The 8,151-nt window shown below is 49.1% G+C and overlaps 1 pseudogene; it reads left to right on the forward strand.

Moving 5' to 3' along the window:
* Positions 1–334: 334 nt before the first annotated feature.
* LOC129676248 (uncharacterized) lies at positions 335–6,311 on the forward strand (annotated as a pseudogene).
* The last annotated feature ends 1,840 nt before the right edge of the window (positions 6,312–8,151 follow it).

Consider the following 8,151-nt stretch of genomic DNA (forward strand, 5'->3'; position numbering starts at 1 on the left):
TGAGGGAGTAACAGCCTTACCAGGCCACAGAGGAAGACAATGCAGCCACTCCTGATGAGACCTAATAGACTAGGATCAAAAGGAAGGAAAAGAAGACCTCCCCTATCAGTGGACTTGGGGAGAAGCATTCGTGGAGAAGGGGGAAGAAGGGTGGGATTGGGAGGGGAAGATGGAGGGAGCTACAGGGGGGATAAAAAGTGAATAAAGTTTACTTAATAAAAAATTAAAAAAAAATAATGTGCTTGGGTGTCAAGCAGACAAGAAATGGACTTGTGATGGTCAATGCTGTCAGCTTGACAGCGTTTACAGTCACCTGGGAGATAGGTCTCTGGGCATGCCTGTGGAGAAGTACCAAGATCACCTTAACAGAGAGAGAAGATTTGGCCAGTGTGAGCGGGACCATTCAAAGGTTGGAATTATGGACCATAAATGGGAAAGGAAAGTTAAAGAGTAGCATACTTTTATCATTCTCCATTTCCTAATTGTAGATATGATGCCACCAGCTCCTTTAAGCTCTTGCTGCCTTGACTACCCTATCAAGATAAATAATATCCTTTCAATGCAAGATTGAATAAATCCTTTATCCCATAAGCTCCTTTTGTCAGGGTATTGTATCACAGTAGCAAGAAAATAAGCTAAGAAATTTAGTTTATTTTCTGGGATAACAAATACTTAAGTAGCCCCTCTTCCAGCAACAGAACAAGAACAATATGGGTGAAATAGCCAAGGGCTAAAGCAGTCCACCTGTGAGGCCTGAAGGGTGAAGTGGAAGCCAATAAAATATACTTGCTGGGAAAAGACACCTGACCTAAGGGATATTAGGTTAGGCTTAGCTGCTTCTGCCTAGCTGAGGCTTAGTCAAAAAAAAAAAAAAAAAAAAAAAAAAAGGCTGGTGGTCTAAAATGCTGTGTGACCGGCATCAAAAGGGAAAAAATAGTACAGAAAAAAAGTTGATTAAAAGTTTCAAGTGTCCAGAATCTTCACCAGCCAATTCAATATAAGTGAGGGTAAGAAAGAAAAAGGTGATGACTCTGCTGTTGCTCCTGGGGATCTCATTGCATCAAAGTGTGTTCTTGGGTCCTAGTGGTTCTTGGGTATTCCAGTTGACTATTTAATGACTCTCTGATGGATTGTGAACCCGCTAACGGGACACCATGGCTAATTGAGACCCCATCTTTGTACTCACATTGCCAGTGTATTGGCTGACAGTACGAGTTCTCTCTGAACTGTGCCCTTAAGGGGCTGATCTTTTGCAGTGAGACACGAGAAGGCTTTATTTACTTCCATGTTCACCAGGAAAGATGACAATGGTAACAGTTTGGTTAGGGCACTATTTTAAACAAGAGGCTGCCTGTGTCCTAGGCCTCCCCATCGCTAAGATTTGTGTTGACCCAGGCTGCCCTCAAGGCCTCTGTCCCTATTTCACATCATTCAAGTGTGCTTCTGGTTCACAATGGGCCAATCGCTCATCCACAAAAATTCTCATTATTTTCCTGGATGGAATCCCCTAGGAGTCCTTCACATTCTCCATGAACTCTGCTCATCACTGAAAATCACTACTACCACAACCACCACCACCCCAGACTGTGTGGAACCATACAAATGAAGCAGCCTGCTTCTGACCCTCTTGCTGTGGCAATGCAGAATTCATCCAGCCCTGACTCAGCCTGTGGATGAAATCACCCTCTGGAGAGTGCAACTACAACAGTTCACAATGCTCTATGAGTTCTGAGGAACTGATACAGTTCCCAAACTCGAGCAGAACATCCCTACACAAGCTGGGGACATGAGGTACCAATGAGTCCCTTATAGGTCAGTAGCCTCAGTCTCCTGCCTCTTGTGTAACACCCAGATCACATGGGACTTTGAGGATGCCCAGACAACAGGATGGTCTTGTCCTTACCCTCTTATCTCAGCAGTCTCTATAATTTCATCTTCAACCTGAACGACCACAAGATCACCCAAATTGAGAAGCCATACAGTCCCTCACCTATTCAACACCGCCAGACATCAGAAAACAGAATTTCAAGGCACCAGATTTGCTATTCTCCTGAAGAAATCGAATTAGCTCTGCCCTTAAAGCATATCTTTTTTCACTGTGAAAAGGGAAAGCAACCTACAGCTGAGAGCTTGTGGCCAAGGACTCCAACCTAAGGCCATTGTACTAACAGATGGTTCCTCTATGCCATGCCCCATATTATGTCAAATGGGTCCCAGGTCTTTGAAAACACTGTTAGTGCCCATAGGATCAATGCTCCTGTAATCATCCTGCTGACATATCCTCCATCCATCATCCAGTTCTAGGAGAGAATCAAATGCCTCTGAGTCAATCCAGTGCCATCCCATGCCATCCCCAACACGGGAACATGATTGCCAGGAGGCAGTAAAGATCTGTCTCTGATCTCTGCCAGCACTGAGAGCTGTGGTGGGCCTTCTCTTTCAGCCACACTGATCAGTGTCATTAAGGGATGTCCACCTGGTGACAGATGTGGCACAGCGTGCATGCAAAGATCTGAGTTCAAGTTTGGGGAGAGAGGTCAGAGGAACCTTCTCTTAGGCTTCCAACAACTGCGTTTATCCTGGACACAGGCTGGACAAGCTCATGCAGGTGCTCTTGAAACGCCATGCACTAGCTCTGCCACGGTGTGCTTCCCGCAGCCTCAGGCTTTCTGTGTGCCAAGGGATCAGTGACACTCGAGGGTGGAAAACCCTGGGGGAATCCTATATTGAAAGGTTCTGTCAGTACAAGTCTCCCGGTGTTTGGGGAGGCGAGTTAGGGAGCAGGACACGTAGGTCCCCAGGGACACCCACCAAGAGCCAGGCAGTAGATCAGAGGGAAGCAACCCTGGCGAGAACTTACTTATGCAAGCTCAGTGGCCCTCATGGGCTGGGCTGGGTGTTAGTGAGTGGGCCTTGTAACCGCCACCTCACTTCCACAGCTGAGCCTGGGTGGTACAGTTGCTTGAGCCAGGGTCGTTGAGTGGAAAGTCAGAATCGCCTTGCAGGATCCCGGTGAGGACTCATGTGGCAGAACAGGGCTTGAAGATGAAGGTGAGGACAGGCAGCACAGACAGACCTCAAGCTCCCGATGTCCAGCCTAGCTCTCAGAGTTCAGCTGCTGTGGGCGTCCCACAAGATGCCAGTAGTCGGTTGCTCCAGGCAGCTCCTGCCCAGGGAGCCCTGTCGGGTCAGGAGTGGCAGCGGAGGAGGCCCCCATCGTTACCCAGGACGAGCAGACACCGCTTCTCGCTGGACCCAGCAGAGATACTGCACCACCAACTGCAAACGACTCCCGGAGTAGCATCCTTTCGTACGAGACCCTTGGCAGGAGCTACGGGAAGATAAGAAGGATAAACTGTGAAATGGAGGCTTCGGGTGTGGGTAAGCAGGAAGGTTGGAAGCAGGACAGGGAAGAGAGAGACTGGTACACTCTGGGCAGTCAGTCCAAGAAGAAATGTCATGCTGGCAGGCAGGAAGTCACCTAAGCCTGACAAGATTTCAGGACGTAGAAGAAAACCCGAACCACGGGGGAGACTGGAGGCGGGTAAGCTTGTTTAATCCTCAGAAAGAAGGTTCAGGCAGGGGTAGTCCTGGTCTTGGGGAGCAGAAAAGGGTAGTGCCAGACAGAACTCAGAAGTATTCCAGGCCACACAGAAAGAGGAAACCTAATAGTGGATGGTACCTTAAGCAGAACCTTCTCCCAGGTCTATAACAGTGCCTTTCCGGTCTGCAGTGGAGGCAGACATGGCCCGCAGGTCCCTGGTCTCCAATGCCCGTCACCAGCAAGTGGTGCTTCCACAGGAGTACACTGTGAACGACAGTGTCCTGGCTGTGTGAGTTTTCCAAAAGTCTGGAGTCGGGGTGGCCTCAAGGCTGGGAGGCGGTCTGCACCCTAGGGGTTTCCTAATAGAGTCCCGGGTGGATTTAATGTAAGCAGGAAGGCATGGTGTGGTGGACCCAAACAGATCCCTCATCATTTCCCTGGTGGTCTCTCTCTCTCTCTCTCTCTCTCTCATAAACACACACACACACACACACACACACACACACACACACACTTATTAGGTGGAATACTAAAGACCCTGTCCTCTTCCAAAATTCCACCAACACTTACCTTGACCAGCTCTCCCTGGTGATGAGAAACATCAATGCTTTCAGTTTGTGGTTGTTGTTAAACGAAGAAGAGGAAGGAGTCATAATAATTAATCTGTTACCTGCTACAAGACAAGACAGAGGCATTTCAAAGTTCAATGTTTTGATGCTCTAAGTCTCTTGATAAGCTTGTTTCACTGCTGCTAAAGAAATAGATATGTAAACATTCGTTCCTGAACAAAATACAAGTGACCTATTGTGGGTTTTTGCTTGTTTGTATGACTTTACTTTTGGCTATGGTAGAAACCTGTGTGTGTGTGTGTGTGTGTGTCTGTTTCATGTGTGTGCTTTTGTGAAAACTTTATGGGATTGAGAATTTCTTGTAGTCTAAAATAATTTAGGACACGTTAGGAAGAAAAGTCAAGTCCCTTAAGGCCAATCATTAAGCACTAAGCACAGCAATGTCTGAAAGAAGAAGAAACAGTGCTTACCTAGCAATCAGGAGATAATGGCTTCAACGCAGAGTAACATTCAGCCAACAACAAACAAATTTTGTGACATCATTAAATTTATAAATTTTGTGATTATCATTTTCTTTGAAATAGCTTTGCTTGTTGTTTTTGAGAAGAAACTTCTGCTTTAGAGAGATAGATGACCCGTTTGTTAAGAGCACAGGCTACACGTCATGAGGACACAGGTTCTTTTCCTAGAATGCTCATGGTGACTAACAACCCTGTGTAACTCCAGGTCCACGGGACCCAGTGACATCCTCTGTACCCCAAAGACACCACGCACACAAGTCCTACACAGAAAGGCCCAAAGGCAAAAAATAAAATTTTAATTTAAAGGTATTAGTTCTACTAATATATTCAGTATATAAAATTAGCTCATGAGGTTTTAATATTAATGTCAGTTTTCTTCAAAACTTACAAAAGCCTTCCATTTTCTGAAATTCTTTTTTGCTGTTGTTCTTTCATTTATTCTGTAAATGAAATCATTGTGATTTAATTCTAAAACTAAGCCTTTTCTTAGTTTTGTTTCCTTTTCATCTTCTCTCATCCTGACGGCAGTTTCCCTCCTTCCAACCTTCCCAGTCCCCAATCCACCTCCCCTCTTCCACACTTCTCTCCCCCTGCAACCCCCCTCCCCCAAGAAAGAGTAGCTTCCTAGGAATAGCACCTGAACGTGACATAACCAGTTGCATTAAGGCCCCTCATCTCAAAGGTGGACAAGTCAACCCAGTAGCAGGAAAAGGGTCCCAAGAACACGCAAGAGAGTGGCTCCCTGACCTTTCAGATTAATGGAGAATAGCAGTGGGGTAATTGTGTTTGTGAAGTGGTGCCTAGCTGTGTCCAAACAGCCTTCATGGAAGAATCTTGTTAAACTCACTCATTAGTCGTTATGACTATTTTGTCAGTCCCGTCAAAATGTGGAGGGGAGGGGGTGTGCGTGTGCGTGCGCGCGCGCATGCACGCGCGCGCCCACGAGAGAGGGGGGGCATGTAGGTGAAAGTCAGTAAAGGCAGTTTTCTTTCTTTCAAATCTGATGGCATTCTTGATTTCTTTCCTTACTTTGTCTTGGATGTTCCCAGTCCTATCTGTCCCTGGTTTGTTCTGGTTGGGTGTCAGGCCTCCCTGAGAGCCCTGCTTGCTGCCTCTTGAATGATGAGGCTTTCTGTGCAGATGGGTGAGCACAGACTCAGGCTCCTGCCTTGCATGGGTTAGGCAGTTACCTTAGGAAGGGCTCCACTTGTCCAAGTTCCCAGGGTAAGGGCTGTGTGAGGGAGAAATGGTTCTTTGGCTCTCAGAGAGGCCCCTTACTCCCCAAGGCCTAGGGGAGTGAGGACTCAGTGGGAACCAACTCTAACAAGATCCTGTCTGCACGGGCGCAGTGGGTTTCACACAGGCACTGCATACAACGCTGTGAAGTTGGCTCCTTTCCCCTCAGTCATTCAGGAGAGGGTGAGTGGTGAGGTTCTGTTGGAGGTGGGTGCTGAGTGGAAAACTAGTGTCGTCATGCAGGAGCCGTGTATGAACTCAGACGGGAGAGCAGGCAGTGAAGAAAATGAGGATAGACATATGCCCCAAGCTCCTGATGCCTGGGATGGCTCGCAGAGTTCTGCATCTGAGGGTTTCCAGGGCAGTTTCACTCACGGGAGTTGCCCAGAAGATACGGCAGTCAGACTTTTCCAGACAGTCTCAGCACAAGGAACCCTGTAGGTTCAAGAGTGGCAGCCGAAGAGGCAGCTGTCATTCCCCAGGTACCAGATGTCTCTGGACCCAGTGGAGATGCTTCAATACCAACTGGAACTCTGCTCCTGGAGTTGTAACATTTTTAGGATACCCTTTTCAGGGGCTACAGGAGCACAGGGAGGCTAAAACCAACATTTGTGACAGTGAGAGAATAATAAACCTGAAAACTTGGCGTGTGTGTGTGTGTGTGTGTGTGTGTATGTGTGTGTGTGAGTGAATGAGTGTGTGTATGTGCTGTGTTTGTGTGTGTTCGTGGCTTTAGGGGAAACACAGTCCGGGCAAAGCAGCTTGACTGAACCACTCACCTATCGGGGCCTGGAGGTCTCAGGGTGTCTAGAACACAGACCAGGCCTGGTTTCACAGGCAGTCTGAATATTGGAGCTGCAGCACTCATGACTGCGGTCTCGCTAAGCCTCAGGGTTCCAGGACACGTGTGAGTGGGCCAGCCTCCCGGGAATGGAGGATGTGGGGTCCACTTGAGCTCTCCAGCTGCAGACCATCACAGGTCCCTTAGGTTCACGGGGACGAACATTTTGTCCAGAACCAATTCTCGCGAGGTCCTGTTTTCACAAGTTCTGTGGGCTTCACCTCACGTGATGTATTGTGGAGAGGGGGGCGGGACTTGGCAGGGCGCCTCACCTCAGTGCATCCCAGAACCGCTAGGGGACGTCGTTTCAGTGGTGGGCTGTGGGACTCCCTCAGCAGCCATGAAGGACTCTGGCAGCGGCGAGGCTGACACAGCAAACAGTGGTGGAGACCAGAGTGGCCTCCCTAGCTCTGGTGCCCAGAACAACAGAGATGGTACCGAGAGAGCCCAGAACAGTGCCAGTGTGCCGAATGGTTCTGCCTGCTCTGGAATCCCCGGAGGTTGTGAAGGCACCGGAGAGGAGGGCGCACTGGTGGAGAAAGCTGCCCTTGTGGAGAAGCCGCCCCATGATCCAGAGCAGGAGGGAGAAGACGAGGAAAGCCAGTTCCTGGAGTTGTATCCTTTCTGACGTTTGTGACAGCAGCTGAGGGGGTGTCCTGAGATGGCCAGGGAGGGGATTAGGGGGACATCTTGAGGAAATGGTGGTGGAGGAATGGGGGAACCAAGGACCCTGGAGGAGGCAGCCAGTGGGGAAAGCACCCGAGCCAACAAGTCACCTTAACGGTATCCCCACCAGCGACCTCACGGTGCCTTTCTTGTCCTTCACGGATGCAGAGACTGCGCGTTTGTTCCTGACCCAGGAGGAGGAGTCCCTGGAAGGAGCAGTTCACACGGAGCTCAGAGTGACTGGCAGCGACCTGGTGATGTAAGTTCTAGAAGCGGGGAGCCTTCTTGGTTGTAGTGGACAGCTGTTTCTGTCTCTGCCTGAGGAGCCCAACCCGTTGTACATTCACAGACACCTAAAGAGCCACTGTGAGGAGGGGGTGTGGCAAGCTGAGCCTGTAGGGGGTCTGATAGGAAGACTGAGGGTGTCCTGGAAGGACTGAGTCCACTGGTCCCCGGGGAGGCATGGAGGAGGAGTGGGCCAAGGTGAGCATTCAATGGCTCTATGTGACTTTTCCTCTCTCCTCATTTTTAGTCGAGTAACTTCTGAAAACTCCAACCTCCTCTACAGTTCCATCTCCTCCCTGCTCAGCCAGCTTTCCACAGTGGTGACTCCCCTGACGTTCTTTGTGCCTGAGTTCTTCAAGCCTCACCAGGGATAGAGGGCTTGGGCTCTTACACATCCTCCTGCCCTAGCCACTGCACCCTTCCCTAGGGCAACCATTCCCACAGCAGATGTTTTACTGTGGAGAGGAGGGTGGTGGTGTTAATTGTTTC

The sequence above is a fragment of the Psammomys obesus genome, unplaced genomic scaffold (assembly GCF_907164565.1).
Source record: "Psammomys obesus unplaced genomic scaffold, mPsaObe1.curated_primary_1811, whole genome shotgun sequence".
Lineage (NCBI taxonomy): Eukaryota > Metazoa > Chordata > Mammalia > Rodentia > Muridae > Psammomys > Psammomys obesus.